The sequence below is a fragment of the Chlorocebus sabaeus genome, chromosome 6 (assembly GCF_047675955.1).
Source record: "Chlorocebus sabaeus isolate Y175 chromosome 6, mChlSab1.0.hap1, whole genome shotgun sequence".
Taxonomy (NCBI): domain Eukaryota; kingdom Metazoa; phylum Chordata; class Mammalia; order Primates; family Cercopithecidae; genus Chlorocebus; species Chlorocebus sabaeus.
The window spans coordinates 1,544,841-1,561,692 of record NC_132909.1 but is presented as its reverse complement, the minus strand read 5'-3'; the positions used below and the strand labels follow the sequence as shown (position 1 = coordinate 1,561,692).

The 16,852-nt window shown below is 45.5% G+C and overlaps 1 pseudogene; it reads right to left on the bottom strand.

Moving 5' to 3' along the window:
• Positions 1-5,668: 5,668 nt before the first annotated feature.
• On the bottom strand, positions 5,669-9,951 carry LOC103235377 (small ribosomal subunit protein uS13-like; annotated as a pseudogene).
• Positions 9,952-16,852: the final 6,901 nt, after the last annotated feature.

Sequence of the window (16,852 nt, the reverse complement as noted above, 5' to 3'; positions counted from 1 at the left end):
AACCTTCTGAGGAACTGCTTTCCAAAACAGCCGGACCAGTTTACATCCCCACCAGCATTTATGAGGATTCCAATTTCTCTGTCCTCACCAACACTTGTTATAGTCTATGATTTTTGACTATAGCCATCATAATGGGTGTAAAGTGACATCTCATTGTGGTTTTGATTTGCATTTCCTTGGTGGGCTAATGATAGTGAGTATCTTTTCATGTGCTTATTGGGTATTCGTGTGTCTTATTGCCATAGTATCCACTGAGAACCTTTGCTCCTTGGTCACCCTACAACCAGCCCTTTTCAAAACAGCTGGTCTACCCATGATAGTCTGGATACTGAGTTTATGTGGGTACAGTGAAATCAGAAAAAAAAAAGAAGATACAAGAGAATTTAGTCGGTAGCTGGAGAAAACCTTTGGAGACAGCCTTGACAGGACTTGCTAACGGACAACATTTGCAGTATCTGATCAGGTCAACTTTGAAGTTAACAGAGGCTGAAGTGCCGGAATCCATCCATCCCAGAATGATTTCTAATTAAGGGTGCAATATAAGATCACTCTGGCTACAGGGAAGGAGGCAGAAGAAAGGAAAGGGAAAGGCAGGGAGATGTCAGCAGACCTAGCTGGTCACTCACTAAATCTAGATAGAATTAGTTCATTCTTCCAATGTACTTTCATTAATTTATTTATAAATTATATATACAGAAAAATGTTAGGGGCAAAATAAAACGGGGAAAATTTTTCAGAGGATAAGATAAAAAATAAATGAAAATGGAAGCTCCAATAATTTATTTCCACACATGACCTCTTTTGAGACCTCAAAGGGGTCGCAGTATGCAGTGAAGTTGGGCCAGGGTAACGACAGAAGATGGGAAGGGTTGGGGAGTTATGTGGGGTGAGTGGAATGGCTGAAGGTAGACTCTGGAGAAGGATTTGATCTGATGCGCTCATGCACTTGGTTTCTCATTGTTGGAAGCGATGTGAGACCCATTAATGGCTGTAGTTGGGCAATGATTTGGAATGCTCAGGAGGGAGGTCTGGACTATTGGTGGAGGGGGAGAAAATCATGGAGAAGTGAGTTGGTGAGTGTGGCCAGGGGACTGGAGGAGACATCAGGGGGGATAAAGAAAAGCCAAGAGCTCACACAGAGTCCCGAAAGCTCAACCTGGAGACCTGATATGACAGAAGAGCCCCCAGGCCTCGGTCTGCAGCTTTCTCTGAGAGCCTGAGATCTACCCAGCACCCTTTCAGCAATACTTCTTGCGGTTGCCAGCCACCGCTCGTTTCTCTTGATGCAACTAAGAATTCCAACGCAAACAAAAGGCAGCAGCTCACATGCCCTGCTGTGCTCCCCTCTCTGAGGACCTCATCCAAGAACATATTTTAAGATACACAGGACTCATTATCTAAGCATGGATGGAGAAAACTGCAGGCTTGAGCCCCCCCGCTTGCTGCCTCAGGAGCACTGATTTTCTGTGAAGGACAGATGCAGCCTCCAGTGGTTGCCATGGAAACCAAGGCTGCAGAGAGTGTTTTGCAGTCTCTGGAGTCCGTTGTGTGTGGGTGGATGCAAGATCCCAGCCTGGCATACAGCAGGCAACTAATAAATGTCTGTAGAAGGACTGAATGATTGCCTCCTCCACTCCCACCACGCCTCGGCATTCTGTGCTGGAACAATAATCTTCTTGTGGGCCTGAAATCTGTGAGGTTGAAATTTTGTAAAAACTCTCTAGATTTATTGAGTTATAATTTACATATAATATGATTTACCTATTTTAAATATACAGTTTGATGCATTTTGGTGGTTGTATACACTCATGAAACCACCACCACAATCAATATACAGAACATTTAATTAGTCTAAAAAGTTTCTTGGCCAGGCAAGGTGGCTCACACCTGTAATCCCAATGCTTTGGAAGTCTGAGGTGGAAAGATTGTTTGAGGCTAGGAGTTCAAGACCAACCTTGGCAACAAAGCAAGACCCTGTCTTTCCAAAAAAAAAAAAAAAATTAGCTGGGTGGGGTGACACCTGCCTGTAATTTCAGCTACTTGGGAGGCTGAGATGGAAGGATCACTTAAGCCTGGGAGGTCAAGGCTTCAGTGAGCTATGATCATGCCACTGCACTCCAGCCTAGGCTACATAGCGAGACACTGTCTCAAAAAAAAAGTATAATATATATAATGTGTATATATATATATAAATTAAAAAAAAAAGTTACTGTATTAGTCTATTCTCACATTGCTATAAAGAACTACCTGAGACTGGGTAATTTATAAAGAAAAGAGGTTTAATTGACTCACAGTTCCACAGGTTGTACAGGGAGCAGGGAAGGGGAGACCTCAGGAAACTTACAATCATGGCAGAAGACAAAGGGGGACCAGGCATGTTTTACGTGGCCAGGACAGGAGGAAGAGATGGGGGGAGGTGCTACACACTTTTAAACAACCAGATCTCGTGAGAACTCACTCATTATTATGAGAACAGCAAGGGGGACATTCCACGGCCATGATCCAATCATCTCCCACCAGTCCTCACCTCCAACGCTGAGGATTACAATTTGACATGAGATGTAGGGAGTGGGGTGGACACAGACCCAAACCGCAGCAGGTTTTTCTGTGCTAATTTGCCTTAGAGTCCTCCCCTCCCTCCATTCCAGCACCATACCATTCCAATCTACTTCCAGTCTCTATTGTTTTGTGACTTCCTAGAATTTCATGTAAATGGAATTATGCAATCTTTTGTTCAACTTTTTTCTCCTAATGTTTTGAGATACATCCACGTTGTTACATGTATTAAGATTTTACTGATTAATATTAATTATTAAATAATTATACTCTGTTCCTTTTACTGCTCAGTGGTATTCCATAATATGGATATATCAGTTTATCTATTTTCCTGTTGGTGGCTATTTAAACTGTTTCCAATTTGAGGGGCAAGGGACAGTTACAGCATTATGCAGCTATCAACATCCCTTTCTAGCAACATTTTAAGATTTCTCCCAGGTATTTGCAAACCTAAAGTGTTTCACTTTTTTCACAAAAACAGTAGACGTCCATGTGGATGTGGTGAAAAAGGATCTCTATACACTGCTGATGGGAATGTCAATTAGTACAACCTCTGTGGAAAGCACCATGGAGGTTTCTCAAGTAACTAAAAGCAGATCTGCCATTCCGTCCAGCAAGCCCACGACCGGGTATGTACCCAAAGGTGTCTCTCATATAAAAGAGACACCTGCATTCATATGTTTATTACAGCTAATTCACAATTGCAGAGATATGATATCAACCTAAGTGCCCATCCAACAGATGAGTGGATAAAGAAAATATGGTACATATACAGCATGGAACACTGCTCAGCCATTGAAAAAGAATGAAATCATGTCTTTTGCAACAATTTGGAGGGAACTGAAGGCCCTTATTCTTTTTTTTTCCCCCTGAGACAGGGTCTTGCTCTGTCACCCAGGCTGGAGTGCAGTGGCGTGATCTCAGCTCACTGCAACCTCCACCTCCCCGGTTCAATTGATTCTCCTGCCTCAGCCTCCCGAGTAGTTGGGACTATAGGCGCGCACCACCACGCCCAGCTAATTTTTTGTAATTTTAGTAGAGATAGGGTTTCACCATGTTGTCCAGGTTAGTCTCGAACTCTTGACCTCATGTGATCCACTTGACTCGGCCTCCCTCTGTGCTGGGATTACAGGCGTGAGCCCACCGCTAAAGGCCCTTATTCTAAGTGAAGTAACTCAGCAATGGAAAACCAAATACCGCATGTTCTCACTTATAAGTGGGAGCTAAGCTATGGGTACACAGAGGCAGACAGAGTGGTATAATGGACAGTGGAGACTCGGAAAGGGGGCAGGAAGGGAGTAAGGGAGGGATACAAAAACTACATGTTGGGTACAATGTACATTACTTGGGTGATGGGTGCACTAAAAGCCTAGACACCACCACTATCCAATTCATCCATGTTATCAAAAATCACTGGTACTTATAAAGCTACTCAAATAAAAGATTTAAAAACAAAACATAGACTGGCACACACACAAAATAACGTCTTGTACTTGTTTCATTCTTGCCAATTGGATGGAAGGAAAATGGTCTCCCTGTTGACATGGCTGTCCAATTTTTGGATTACAAATGAGATGAAGAATCCGTCATCGTTCTTTGAATTGACTTTCTCCCTCTTTCTCTCTCTCTCTCTCTCTCTCTCTCTCTCTCTCTCGTGTTTTGTTGTTGTTGTTTGTTTTTTTCCGAAGCCTTGCTCTGTTGCCAGGCTGGAGTACAGCAGCGCGATCTCGGCTCACTGCAACCTCCACCTCCTGGGTTCACGCCATTCTCCTACCTCAGCCTCCCGAGTAGCTGGGACTACAGGCACCCGCCACCACACCCGGCTAATTTTTGTATTTTTAGTAGAGACAGGGTTTCACCGTGTTAGCTGGGATGGTCGCAATCTTTTGACCTCATGATCTGCCCACCTCGGCCTCCTAAAGTGTTGGGATTACAGGAGTGAGCCACCGTGCCTGGCCTCTTTTAGTTATTTGTAAATGAACAAATAAATTATTATTGACTATAGTCACCCAGTTGTGCTGTCAGATACTAGGTCTTATTCACCCTTTAACTATTTTTCTGTGCCCATTTACCATCCCCACTTGCCCCCCAACCCCGAGCACATACTGCCTTGTGCTGAAGAAGAAGATGAGACCATTATCCTGGCCCAAACACTGTCCCCTCATCATCCCCAGATGGAAGCTCTGAGACCTACAGGGAGGCTTTCAGCTCCTGGTGCTGCATGAGGAATTTGGACCAAATCCAAATAGAAAACGGGGTCAGAAGGGAATGACATTTCTAACTGAATAGCCACGGTCCCTGAGAAGAAGCAGTTACAATGTCAGCTGCCAGATAAGACGTCAGGTCAAGGACCCACCGTGGAACGTCCCCTTGGTTCCTAAGCCAAACGCCCAGCTGGAATCCTAGCAATACACATGTTGCCTTCAGCAAGGGAATGATTTTCTCATAAACAGCACAGCCTGGCCAAGGTTCTGGAGACCTCTCTTTCTAAGCCATGGAAGTATTTTATTCTGGGCCAGGCGCCATGGCTCATGCCTGTAGTCCCAGCACTTTTGGGGGCCGAGGTGGTTGGATCCCTTGAGCCCTGGGCAACTTAGAAAGACCTCATCTCTACAAAAAAACACAAAAATTATCAGGGCATGGTGGGACACCACTGTGGTCCCAGGGACTCTGGAAGCTGAGGCCAGAGGATCACTTGAGCCTGGCAGGTCAAAGCTGCCGTGAGCTGAGATTGCAGCCCTCACTCCAGACTGGGTAACGGGGGAGACACTGTCTCTAAAAATATATATAAAATAATGAAACAAACAAATATTGTATTCTGGTTGTCATTTTGCAGATTATATCCCCTGGACCTGTCAGTCATCATTTTGGGACTGTTGTTGTTGTTGTTGTTGTTTGGGGGGTGGATGTGAAAATCTTTCCGCTTCATAATATTCCAGGCACCACTGATGCTCAGCTGTAACTCCCCCCACCCCTGGATATGCTCATGGAACTAAATTTCCATCACTTGTTGGATTCTGTGAATTACCAAAATCAGTAAGAATAGACTTCTTTTTTTTTTTTTTTTTTTTTAGGTATGTAAACTATTTATTAACAGACAAGGGCTTACAGACTTACTTCTTCTTGGACACACCCACGGTGAGGCCACGGCGGCCAACGGTCTCGGTGTGCTGGCCTCGGACACGAAGGCCCCAGAAGTGGCGCAGCCCTCTATGGGCCCAAATCTTCTTCAGTCGCTCCAGGTCTTCACGGAGCTTGTTGTCCAGACCATTGGCTAGGACCTGGCTGTATTTTCCATCCTTTACGTCCTTCTGTCTGTTCAAGAACCAGTCTGGGATCTTGTACCGGCGTGGATTCTGCATAAGCGTGATCACGTTCTACCTCCTCCTCAGTGAGTTCTCCCGCCCTCTTGGTGAGGTCAATGTCTGCTTTCCTCAACACCACATGGGCATATCTTCGACCCACACCCTTAATGGCAGTGATGGCAAAGGCTGTTTTCCGCCGCCCATCGATGTTGGTGTTGAGTACTCGCAAAATATGCTGGAACTTTTCAGGGATCACTAAAGACATGGCGGCGGCAGAAGCGGCGACGTGTAGGCCTCCTGTGGAAGAGCAAGAATGGACTTTTAACACTTTGTCTTAGTCTGAATTAAGTTCACACACATCGCTGTCTTCACAGGGTTCGTCTGCCTTTTCCCATAAGAATTGTGTCAACACGACCCCACAGCAAAGACCACATTGCTTCCTGTTATGGGCTGAAATGTGTGCCCCTGAACTCACGCTGGAGCCTTACCTTCCAGCACCTCAGAATGGGAGCATATTTGAAGATGGGGTCTTTACAGAGGTGATCAAGTTAGAACAAGATCATTAGTATCATCCATGTCTCTTGATTCAATGTGGCTAGAGCAGCCGGGTGCGGTGGCTCACGCCTGTAATCCCAGCACTTTGGGAGGCCAAGGCGGGCAGATCACCTGACGTCAGGAATTCGAGACCAGCCTGGCCACCATGGTGAAACCCTCTCTCTATTTAAAAGAACACAAAATTTAGCCAGGCGTGATAGTGGGCACCTGTAATCCCAGCTACTTGGGAGGCTGAGGCAGGAGAATCACTTGAACCCGGAAGGTGGAGGTTGCAGTGAGCTGAAATTGCACCACTGCACTCCAGCCTGGGTGACAGAGCAAGACTCCATCTCAAAAATTAAAATACAATACAATACAATAATAAAAAATAAAAAAATAAAAATTGGCCAGAGCCCTGATCAGGAGAGGAGATAAGGACAGAGGCACATACAAAGTGATCTCCATGTAAGGACACTGGGAGAAGATGGCCGTCTCTACACTGAGAAAAGAGGCCTAAAGAGAAACCAACCCTGCCGGCACCTTGATCTCAGACTTCCAGCCTCCAGAACGGTAAGAAAATAGATGTCTGTTGTTGAAGCCGCCCCGTCTGTGGTGTTCTCTTGTGGCAGTCCTGGCAGGTTAATGCACTTACCCAACCAGAGTGCCCCAAACCCTTCCCATGTCGCAATTCTGGAGCTTAGACAGTCTGCGGATCGTAGTAAGGAACTAGATCTTTGTCTGACAGCGACGTGAATCTATTGACATGTTTTAGCCCAGGCAGTGGGCACGGACGCCTTTTCTTTAAAGATAGTCCAAGTTGGCTGCACAATGGATGAAAGCCAGGGCTGGTGCATGGCAGAGACGCACACAGAGGAGACTGGAGGGACACAGGACAGAGAGGATGGGTTCCCAGACGAGGTGGGGCAGGGGGAATGACGGAGACAGAGCTGGCTCAGGGGATGTCCAGGAGGCAGAACAGACGAGCCCTGGACGCTGGTGGGGTTCGGTGTATGGCTCATTTCATGTGTCCACCTGGCCAGGCTCTAATCCCCACAGGTTCCATCAAATCCTCATCCAGCTGTGGCTGCGAGGGTATTTTACAGATGCAGTTAACATCTATGATAGCTGACTTTCGGTGAAGGAGATGATCCTGGATAATGTGGGTGGGCCTCATCTCATCAGTTGAAGGCCTTATGAGCAAAAATGGAGTTTTCCCTGAGGAAAAATAAATTCTACCTCAAGGTTGCAGCATTAACTCCTCCCTGAGTTTCCAGTCCATCGTCAGTCAGCCCCACGGATGCCATACCTCCCAGACTTCAAAATCGTGTGAGCCATTGCCTTACCATGAGTCTCTTAAAACAGTGGTTCCCAACCTTTTTGGCACCAGGTACCGGTTTTGTGGAAGACAATTCTTCCGCAGACCAGGGTGGGGAGATGACTTTAGGATGATTCAAGCACATTACATGTGTTACGCACTTTATTTCTATTATTATTACACTGTAATATGTAATGAAATAATTATACAACTCACCAGAATACAGAATTGGTGGGAGCTCTGAGCTCGTTTTCCTGCATGCTCCCATCTGGGAATGATGCAAGTCAGTGACAGATCTTCAGGCATTAGATTCTCATAAGGAGCGTGCAACCTGGATCCCTCGCACACAGAGTTCACAACAGGGTTCGTGCTCCTATGAGAATCTAATGCGGCTGCTGATCCGACAGGAGGTGGAGCTCAGGTGGTAATGTGGGCAGTGGGGAGCGGCCGGAAATATAGATGAAGCTTTGCTCACTTACTCGCTCACCCACCCACCCTCACCTCCTGCTGTGTGGCCCAGTTCCTAACAGGCCATAGACCAGTATGGGTCCATGGCCTGGGGGTTGGGGACCCCCGTCTTTAAAGACAAAAATTATATATATGATATATGTGATATATAGATATATATACACTTGTGCATGTATAGACCTATTATCAATATCCCCCCACACAAATATACATATAAATATGCATGTATTTCCCCCCACACGTATATACATATATCCCACACACATATGTATACATATAAATATGCATGTATTTCCCCATACACATATATACATGTATCCCTCACACAAATATATATATAAATATGCATGTATTCCCCCCACATATATACATGTATCCCCCCACAAAAATATACATATAAATATGCGTGTATTTCCACCCCAAACATGTAACACATATTCCCTCTAAACAAATATACATGTAAATATGCATGTATTTCCCCCACACATTAACATGTATCCCCCACACACAAATATACATATAAGTATGCATGTAATTCCCCCCACACATATATACATGTATCCCACACACAAATATGCACATAAATATGCATGTATTTCCCCCCACACGTATATACATATATCCCACACACATATATACACATATAAATATGCATGTATTTCCCCCACACACATATATACATGTATCCCACACACAAATATGCACATAAATATGCATGTATTTCCCCCCACACATATATACATATATCCCACACACATATACACATATAAATATGCATGTATTTCCCCCACACACATATATACATATAAATATGCATGTATTTCCCCACACACATATATACATATATCCCACACACATATACACATATAAATATGCATGTATTTCCCCCCACACATATATACATATATCCCACACACATATACACATATAAATATGCATGTATTTCCCCCCACACATATATACATATAAATATGCATGTATTTCCCCACACACATATATACATATATCCCACACACATATACACATATAAATATGCATGTATTTCCCCCCACACATATATACATATATCCCACACACATATACACATATAAATATGCATGTATTTCCCCCCACACATATATACATATATCCCACACACATATACACATATAAATATGCATGTATTTCCCCCACACACATATATACATATAAATATGCATGTGTTCCCCCACATATATATATGTATCCCCCACATAAATATACATATAAATATGCATGTATTTTCACCCCAAACATATAACATGTATCCCCTCCACACAAATATACATATAAATATGCATGTATTTCCCCCCACACATAACATGTATCCCCCACACACAAATATACATATAAATATGCATGCATTTCCACCCACACATGTAACATGTATCCCACACACATAAATACACACATAAATATGCATGTATTTCCCCACCACACACATATATACATGTGTCCCACACACACAAAGATACATATAAATATGCATGTTATATCCTACTTGGTCTGTTAGGACTGCCATAACAAAGCTCCACGTACCAAGTGGCTGAAACAACAGAAATGTGTTTTTTCACAATTCTGGAGGCTGGCAGTTTGCGATCAGGTGTGAGCAGGGCTGGTTTCCTGGGAAGCCTTTCTATGTGGCGACCAGACGGCCGCCGTCCCTGTGTCCTCATATGGGCTTTCCTCGGTGTATGTCTGTATCCACATTTCCTCTTCTTTTGAGGAAACTAGTCTTATTAGATCAAGGTCCATCCTGGTGACCTCGTTTTAGCTCAGGCGCCTCTGTGAAGACCCTATCCCCAAGTACAGTCACATTCTGAGGTACTGGGGGTTGGGACATCAACATATGACTTTGGGGAGTCTGCAGTTCAGCCCATAGCACTACTGGTTTCGTTTCTCTGGTGATGGTCACAGAAACAGGCACCGTTTCTGCCTTAAGGAACTAAGTGGGCGACCTCCCTCCCTGAGAAAGGGAAGGATTTTTGAAAGCATAATGGGTTCAACTTAGCTGGGTAGAGACCTCCTAAGAAGAGGTAAGAGTCTTGTTCCGTCTCTGTAAAAGGAAAGTGGTTTTCTAACGTGTTACTGTTCCAGAGAAAGACAAAACGCCCAACCTCCATTAGATCTGTCTCAGTGCGCCTCATTAATTCCCTAGAAAGAACTGCTGGAAGTTGAATTACTGGGTCAAAGAGGATAAAAGGTCCTCATGATTTGGTTATATTACTGAGTTTTGTTCCAAGTCAGGCAGCTTGGCCATAATCCCTGTTTATTTATCACTACATTTCTGTTTAATCATTTTCACTGCACAGATAGCATATCAATTTTTACTTGGAAATTGGAACTATATAAATTTTTACAATTTATCATCTTGCGTTTTCCCTCATGACACTGTCCCCATGGTGTAAAATGATCCAAAATGTTGATTGCATTGTCCAGAGGAAAGGCATTTGTTATTTTCTCTTAATCATTTTAGTACTGAGCTTTCATATGCTATTCTTGTGCTTTACAGTCTTGTTTCCAAGTACTTCATTTTACAAACATGCTCTAATATTTCCCTTCTCTCTGCACCCTGCGCCTTTGTGTACCGGAACTCATTTTTTGGGGGGAGATGGGGTCTCAATCTATTGCCTAGGCTGATCCTGACTGCTGGCCTCAAACAATCTTCTTGCCTCAGCCTCCCAAATTTGGGGATTACAGGCATGAGCCACAGTGCCCAGCTTGAACTACATTCTTTAAAAATCAATTCACTGCTTTGGGAAGTGAATTGGGAAGACCAAAGCTAGCTGTGTCATGAACTTGAAAACTACAGTATTGACAACCTGTTTATCAGAAAGATTCAGAAAATTTCCTCTCCCTCTATCAGTATCTCAAACCATCCCCACCTCAACTTTGCTTCCTGGTGGTAATTAGCAAATTCAAAGGCGGTGAACATGAAAGACACATGAAATGTTCATTGCTGTGGAGATACGGTATCACTAGTCATGTATTAATCCACCTACCATCATTCATCCATTCCACCCATCCAGCCACTAGCCATCCATCCATTATCCATTCATCCATCCTCCATCCATTATCCATTCATCCATCCATCCATCTATCCATCCATCCTCCATCCATTATCCATCCATCTATCCATCCATCCTCCATCCATTATCCATCCACTCCATCCATCCATCCTGCATCTATCCACCCATCCACTCATCTACCCATCCATCCACCGTCCTCCAACTATCTACTATCCATCCAGCCACCCATGAACAGAGGAGCCACAGAGGGAAGTACTGGAGCTGGTCAGGAAGCAGAGGGATAGAGGGGAAAATGTGGGCGGGAGCCTTTTTGTTATTTCCACAGGAGGGAATGGGTGAAGCAGGGTGGGCAGGCTTAGGACCGACTCCTCTGAGTAATTTAGCAGTTCTGGGGCACAGGCACTGTCCTGGTTGTCTGGTTCCCAGCCCTGGGTGATAAGGGCAGGCACACAGAGGCCCTGAGTGTGGGAGCCCAATGGAGGGGGTGCTGGGTGTGGGCTCTGGATTGAGTGGTTTGCATGTGAAAGCCACGATCTCGGTGGGGGCTGTTTATCATCTCTAGGAAATGTAAAGAATCAGAGTACAGAAATTTACACAGGCATGGCTGATGCACCGGGGAACGGAATGGTTCAGCCCAGGCGAGGATGGGGCATCTTGGACAGACGCAGCTGGGTGTGGAGGCAGAACACTGTCAGAAAAGGCTTCTTCTCTCCTTAGCGGCCCTCACTTCAACTTCTCAATCTTTAATGTGCATTCCACCTCCCCTTTGGGTCTGATTTAGCAGGTCTGGGTGGTGCCTGTTATTCTGCATTTCCATTTTTTTTTTTCTTTGAGACAGAGTCTCGCTCTGTCACCCAGCCTGGAGTGCAGTGGTGCAATCTCGGCTCACTGCAGCCTCCACCTCCCAGGTTCAAGTGATCCCCCTGCCTCAGTCTCCCAAGTAGCTGGAATTACAGGCACCCGCCACCACGCCCTACTAATTTTTGTATTTTTAGTAGAGACAGGGTTTCACCATGTTGGCCAGGCTGGTCTCAAACTCCTGATCTCAAGTGATCTGCCTGCCTCAGCCTCCCAAAGTGCTGGGATTACAGGCGTGAGCACCTGGCCATTTTGCATTTCTAGAAAGCTCCTGGGTGTTGAGAATGACAAACTTTGCTGGTTTGCCTGAGATGCTCTCCATTTTAGCAGGGACTCAGGGAGCCCCCAGCCCTGGGCAAACCAGGATGGTTGGTGGCTCCACTGGTGGTGCCACTGGTACCGGTACTGGACCACACTTTGAGCAGAAATGTTCTGTTGGAATCTGCCCTTCCCAAGGCAGGAGCTCAGAGAAAAAGGAGAACATTTTCACTCTGTTCCCAGCCCTGCTCAGCTTGGGCTGACCTTTCCTCCTGGTAAACATTGTGTTTTCTCCTTTACGCAACATGCTTTCAACCCACCTGAGGCCATGTCCAGTGTCTGGACAGGCTTGGATTCTTTTCCCTCTGGACAGCTCCTGACCTTCTAGATACATTTCAACATGACCTCTGTCTCAGCTCCGGGCTCGCCAACTGTGCATGTGAAGGCATGTGCTGTCTCTCGGCTGCCCAAGGCATGGTCTTTGCATTCTGTCTGTAGCCTAAACAATAATTAACCATGCAATTGCCCTCCTTTCTGTTCATGATGGGCCCAAACCCCTCTGTGTCAATTTACTCTGAATGTAAAGAATCAGAGTACAGATTCTTTTTACACTGGAGCCCATCACTCTCTGCTCTCCACAAGGCAAAAGGGCGAAATTTTTTTCTATTATACTTTAAGTTCTAGGGTACGTGTGCACAACGTGCAGGTTTGTTCCATATGTATACATGTGCCATGTTGGTGTGCTGCACCCATCAACTCGTCATTTACATTATGTATATCTCCTAATGCTGTCCCTCCCCCCTCCGCCCACCCCACAACAGGCCCTGGTGTGTGATGTTCCCAAAAAGGTGAAATATTTTAATAACATATTAAATGTGAGTGTGAAACATCTCACCGAAAAAAGCACAGCAACAACCAATACATATAAATGACAAGACTGATGAACCTGACTCTATATGTACAAAAAACATTAACAGCTGGAAAAAATATTCCACCAAAAAAAAAAAAATTGAACAGAGAAACTGGCAAAAGCAGATATCACAGAGTTGAACTTTACAGGTTAATATAGACAGTATATTAAGAGGTAAAAAAGACAAAAGCAGAAGACCAAAAGCAAAGAGTGGGCACAGGATGACAACAGGCTGCTAATAAAAGGGAACATTTAAATGTTTAGGAAAGATGAAAGGATATTCCACTTTATTTATAGTCTAATAAACTTGGCATCAAAAATCAAAATGAGGTATCGGTTTCTACCTCTCAGACAGAACAAGGTTGATAAAATAGCATATGGAGTGGGCAAGGTGTGGCATGGGGAAACGGGGTCATCTGCAGGCTGGCAGTGAAGGCACGATTGGCACAGTTCTGATACGTATTTTAGCAATAAATCTGCAAAAGAGTCAGTCAACAGAGTCCCTTCCAGCAGAACAAACGTAGGGAAGCTCCCTTCCTACTGGGCACTTCAGGTCAGTAATCGGAGAAAAGCAAACAAGCACGAAAGACATAGAAGAGCAATTGGGCATTATCTAGAAAAGCTACAATCGGTGGCTCTCCATTGTGGGATGATTTTGCCCCCTCCACTCCAGGAAATATTCAGAAATGTGTAGAGACAATTTTTACTGTCACATTTGGGGTGTGAGTAGGGAGTGAGCTACTCGCATCCAGTGGGTAGAGACCAGAGAGGCTGCTAAGCATCCTGCAATGCACAGCACAGCCCTCCCCAACAATAGTTACCAGCCCAAAATGTCAATTACATCAAAGCTGAGGAGGTTGCTCTATTGCTCAGCAATTCTGCTCCAAGATATATGCCCCGGGGGAGCTCCCTCCATTCCCGCAAAGACCCGAGCATAATTGTGCTCATTGCAGTACTCACTCAGTGCAGATCTGTTGAGTGTCAACTGTAGCCCAGTCACTTTGCGGTGATGGGGGATATTCATAGTCTTTTTTTTTTTTTTTTTTTTTTTTTTGAGACAGGGTCTTGCAATATCACCCTGGGTGGAGTGCAGTGGTGCAATCCTGGCTCACAGCAGCCTCCACCTCTGAGCTCAAGTGATCCCCCCACCTCAGCCTCCCAAGTACCTAAGATTACAGGCATGTGCCACCATGCCCAGCCAATTTTGTCTATCTTTTTAGAGATGAGGTCTTGCTGTGTTGCTCAGGCTGGTCTCAAACTCCTGGGCTCAAGCATTCCTCCTGTTCTTGGCCCCCTGGAGTGCTAGGATTACAGGTGTGAGCCACTGCACCCAACCTATTCATGTTCTTTGTAGTGAAAAAAAGTGGGGTGGTGGGAGAGGAACAACGGAAATGTCTACTGACTAGATAGTGGATAAATAAATTGTGGTGTATTTGTAAAGTGGGCTGCCACACAGAAGGTTAAAGAATGCAAGGTACGTGTTTCCCTGTGGATAGAGCTCAACGGATGGGAGCAAGTTGTGTTGACAAAACATCCACCCTTTAGCCTGGCATGGTGGGGCTTGCCTGTGTTCCCCCGCTGCTCGGGACGCTGAGGTGGAAGCATCACTTGAGCCCAGGAGGTGGAGGCCACAGTGAGCCAGGATCGCATCACTGCACTGCACTCCTCCCTGCGTGACAGAGTGAGACACTATCTCAAACAAACAAACAAATCGATGAGAAAAGAAGGAAGGGAGCGAGGGAGGGGGAAGGAAGGAAGGAAGGAGGGAAAGATAAAAGAAAAGAAAAGAAAGGAGGAAAGGAAAGGGAAGGAAAGGAAGAAAGGAGGAAAGAAAAGGAAAGGAAAAGAAAGGAAAGGAAAAAGGAAGAAAGACACCCACCCTGTTACCAGCCACCCCTCCCAGATCCATCTGTTGGGTTGCACTGATCCCTTGCAGGGAATCGTCCTGTTACTTTGTGAGTTCACAGCTCTGTGTTGTTACTCGGAGTTACTGTAATAATGCAATTCACGAGAAGCCCTGAATGAATGCAGTTGTGGCTACCATCAAATGTTGGCACGCAGCATTCAACCCCATCAAGAGGGGATGCATTTCTCAAGACATCTGTAGACAGGGATGGAGGGCTGGAAGAGTGAATGAAGTCATTCATTCTTTCAACAAACTAACAAACTTGAAGCACCTGAGGGGTGCTTGCCTGGCACTTTGAACTCCCTGCTTTCCACCCCCAAACACACACACATACACACACACAAACACACACACACACACACACACACACACTGATATCAGAGCCTGGAAAATTCCAGTCTCTGCAGCTCCTTCTTCAGCCCTCCCCTTCCAGCCTCCAGCTGCTGTGTCCATGGTGACGGTCTGAGCAGGCCTAGGTTGCCGCCAAACGGTGATCGCTCTTGGAGGAAAACAACACCAAGGCACTGGGGGGATGGGAGGCAGCGGAGATGGTTCAAGCCCTGGCCCCACAGCAGTGGCCTGTGCACAACTCACGTGTCCCTGAACATGCATCCTTGAGAGCTTTGCAAAAGATCACGAAATCGACCATGAGGGCCTCCCCGACCCCGTCAGAGATCATACATCTCTTTTAGGCACCAGTGACATTGGCATTAGCTTTTTTTCTACTTGTTCATGTATTCATATATTCAACAACTATGAACTGACTGTCCTAGGAGCTGGTAATACCAGAAAATAACAAATAAACAAACAAGAGGCACACTCTGGTCTGACAGAGACGTTTGTTCCTTCAAAAAAGATTTTTTTCATTCATTCTGGATGGACTTATGGAAGAGCCGCTGTATGCCAGGGCCATGCTGGGCACAGGGGATGCATCACAAAGCGAGAGGGGTGGGGAGAGAGAGAGAGAGAGAGAGAGAGAGAGAGAGAGAGAGACAGAGACAGAGACAGAGAGAAAGGGAGAGAAAGGGAGGAAGGGAGGAAGGGAGGAAGAGAGGAAGGAAGGAAGGAGGGAGGGAGGGAGGGAGGGAAAGAAGGAAGGAAGGAAGGAAGGAAGGAAGGAAGGAAGGAAGGAAGGAAGGAAGGAAGGAAGGAAGGAAGGAAAGAAGGAAGGAAGGAAAGAAGGAAGGAAGGAAGGGAGGGAGGGAGGAAGGAAGTCAAACAAAATTCCTGCTTTCTGTTAAAGAACAAACCATTCGATGAGACTTGCTAAAGCATGGGAAGGAACACGATTTAGGACCATACTGATGGGAACAGACAGACTGCCACAAAGGGGTTTGCAGTGGGGGAGAGAAACAGGGCGCTCAGCTCTGAATGCAGCATAGGCAAGAGAGAATCTGTAGCCAAGGAGCAGGGTGGGGGTCAGTGGATGGAAAATGACTGAGAGGAACACCTGGGGTTTCCTCTGGCTGAGAACTGACCTAACAAGATGCTTGTTGGAGACAGGTTCAGAGTGAGTGGCCTGGGGGAGGTTGAGGATGACGGACACGAAAGAACCTGTCACCCCACAGGGCCTGTCATCTAGTTGGGACATGGTAAATCAGTATATACTTTTGTTTTCTTCTGTGTCCTCACCGCCTAGCAGAATGCTTGGGATCTAGTAGCATCATTCAGATTGTGAATGAATGAGCAAATAAA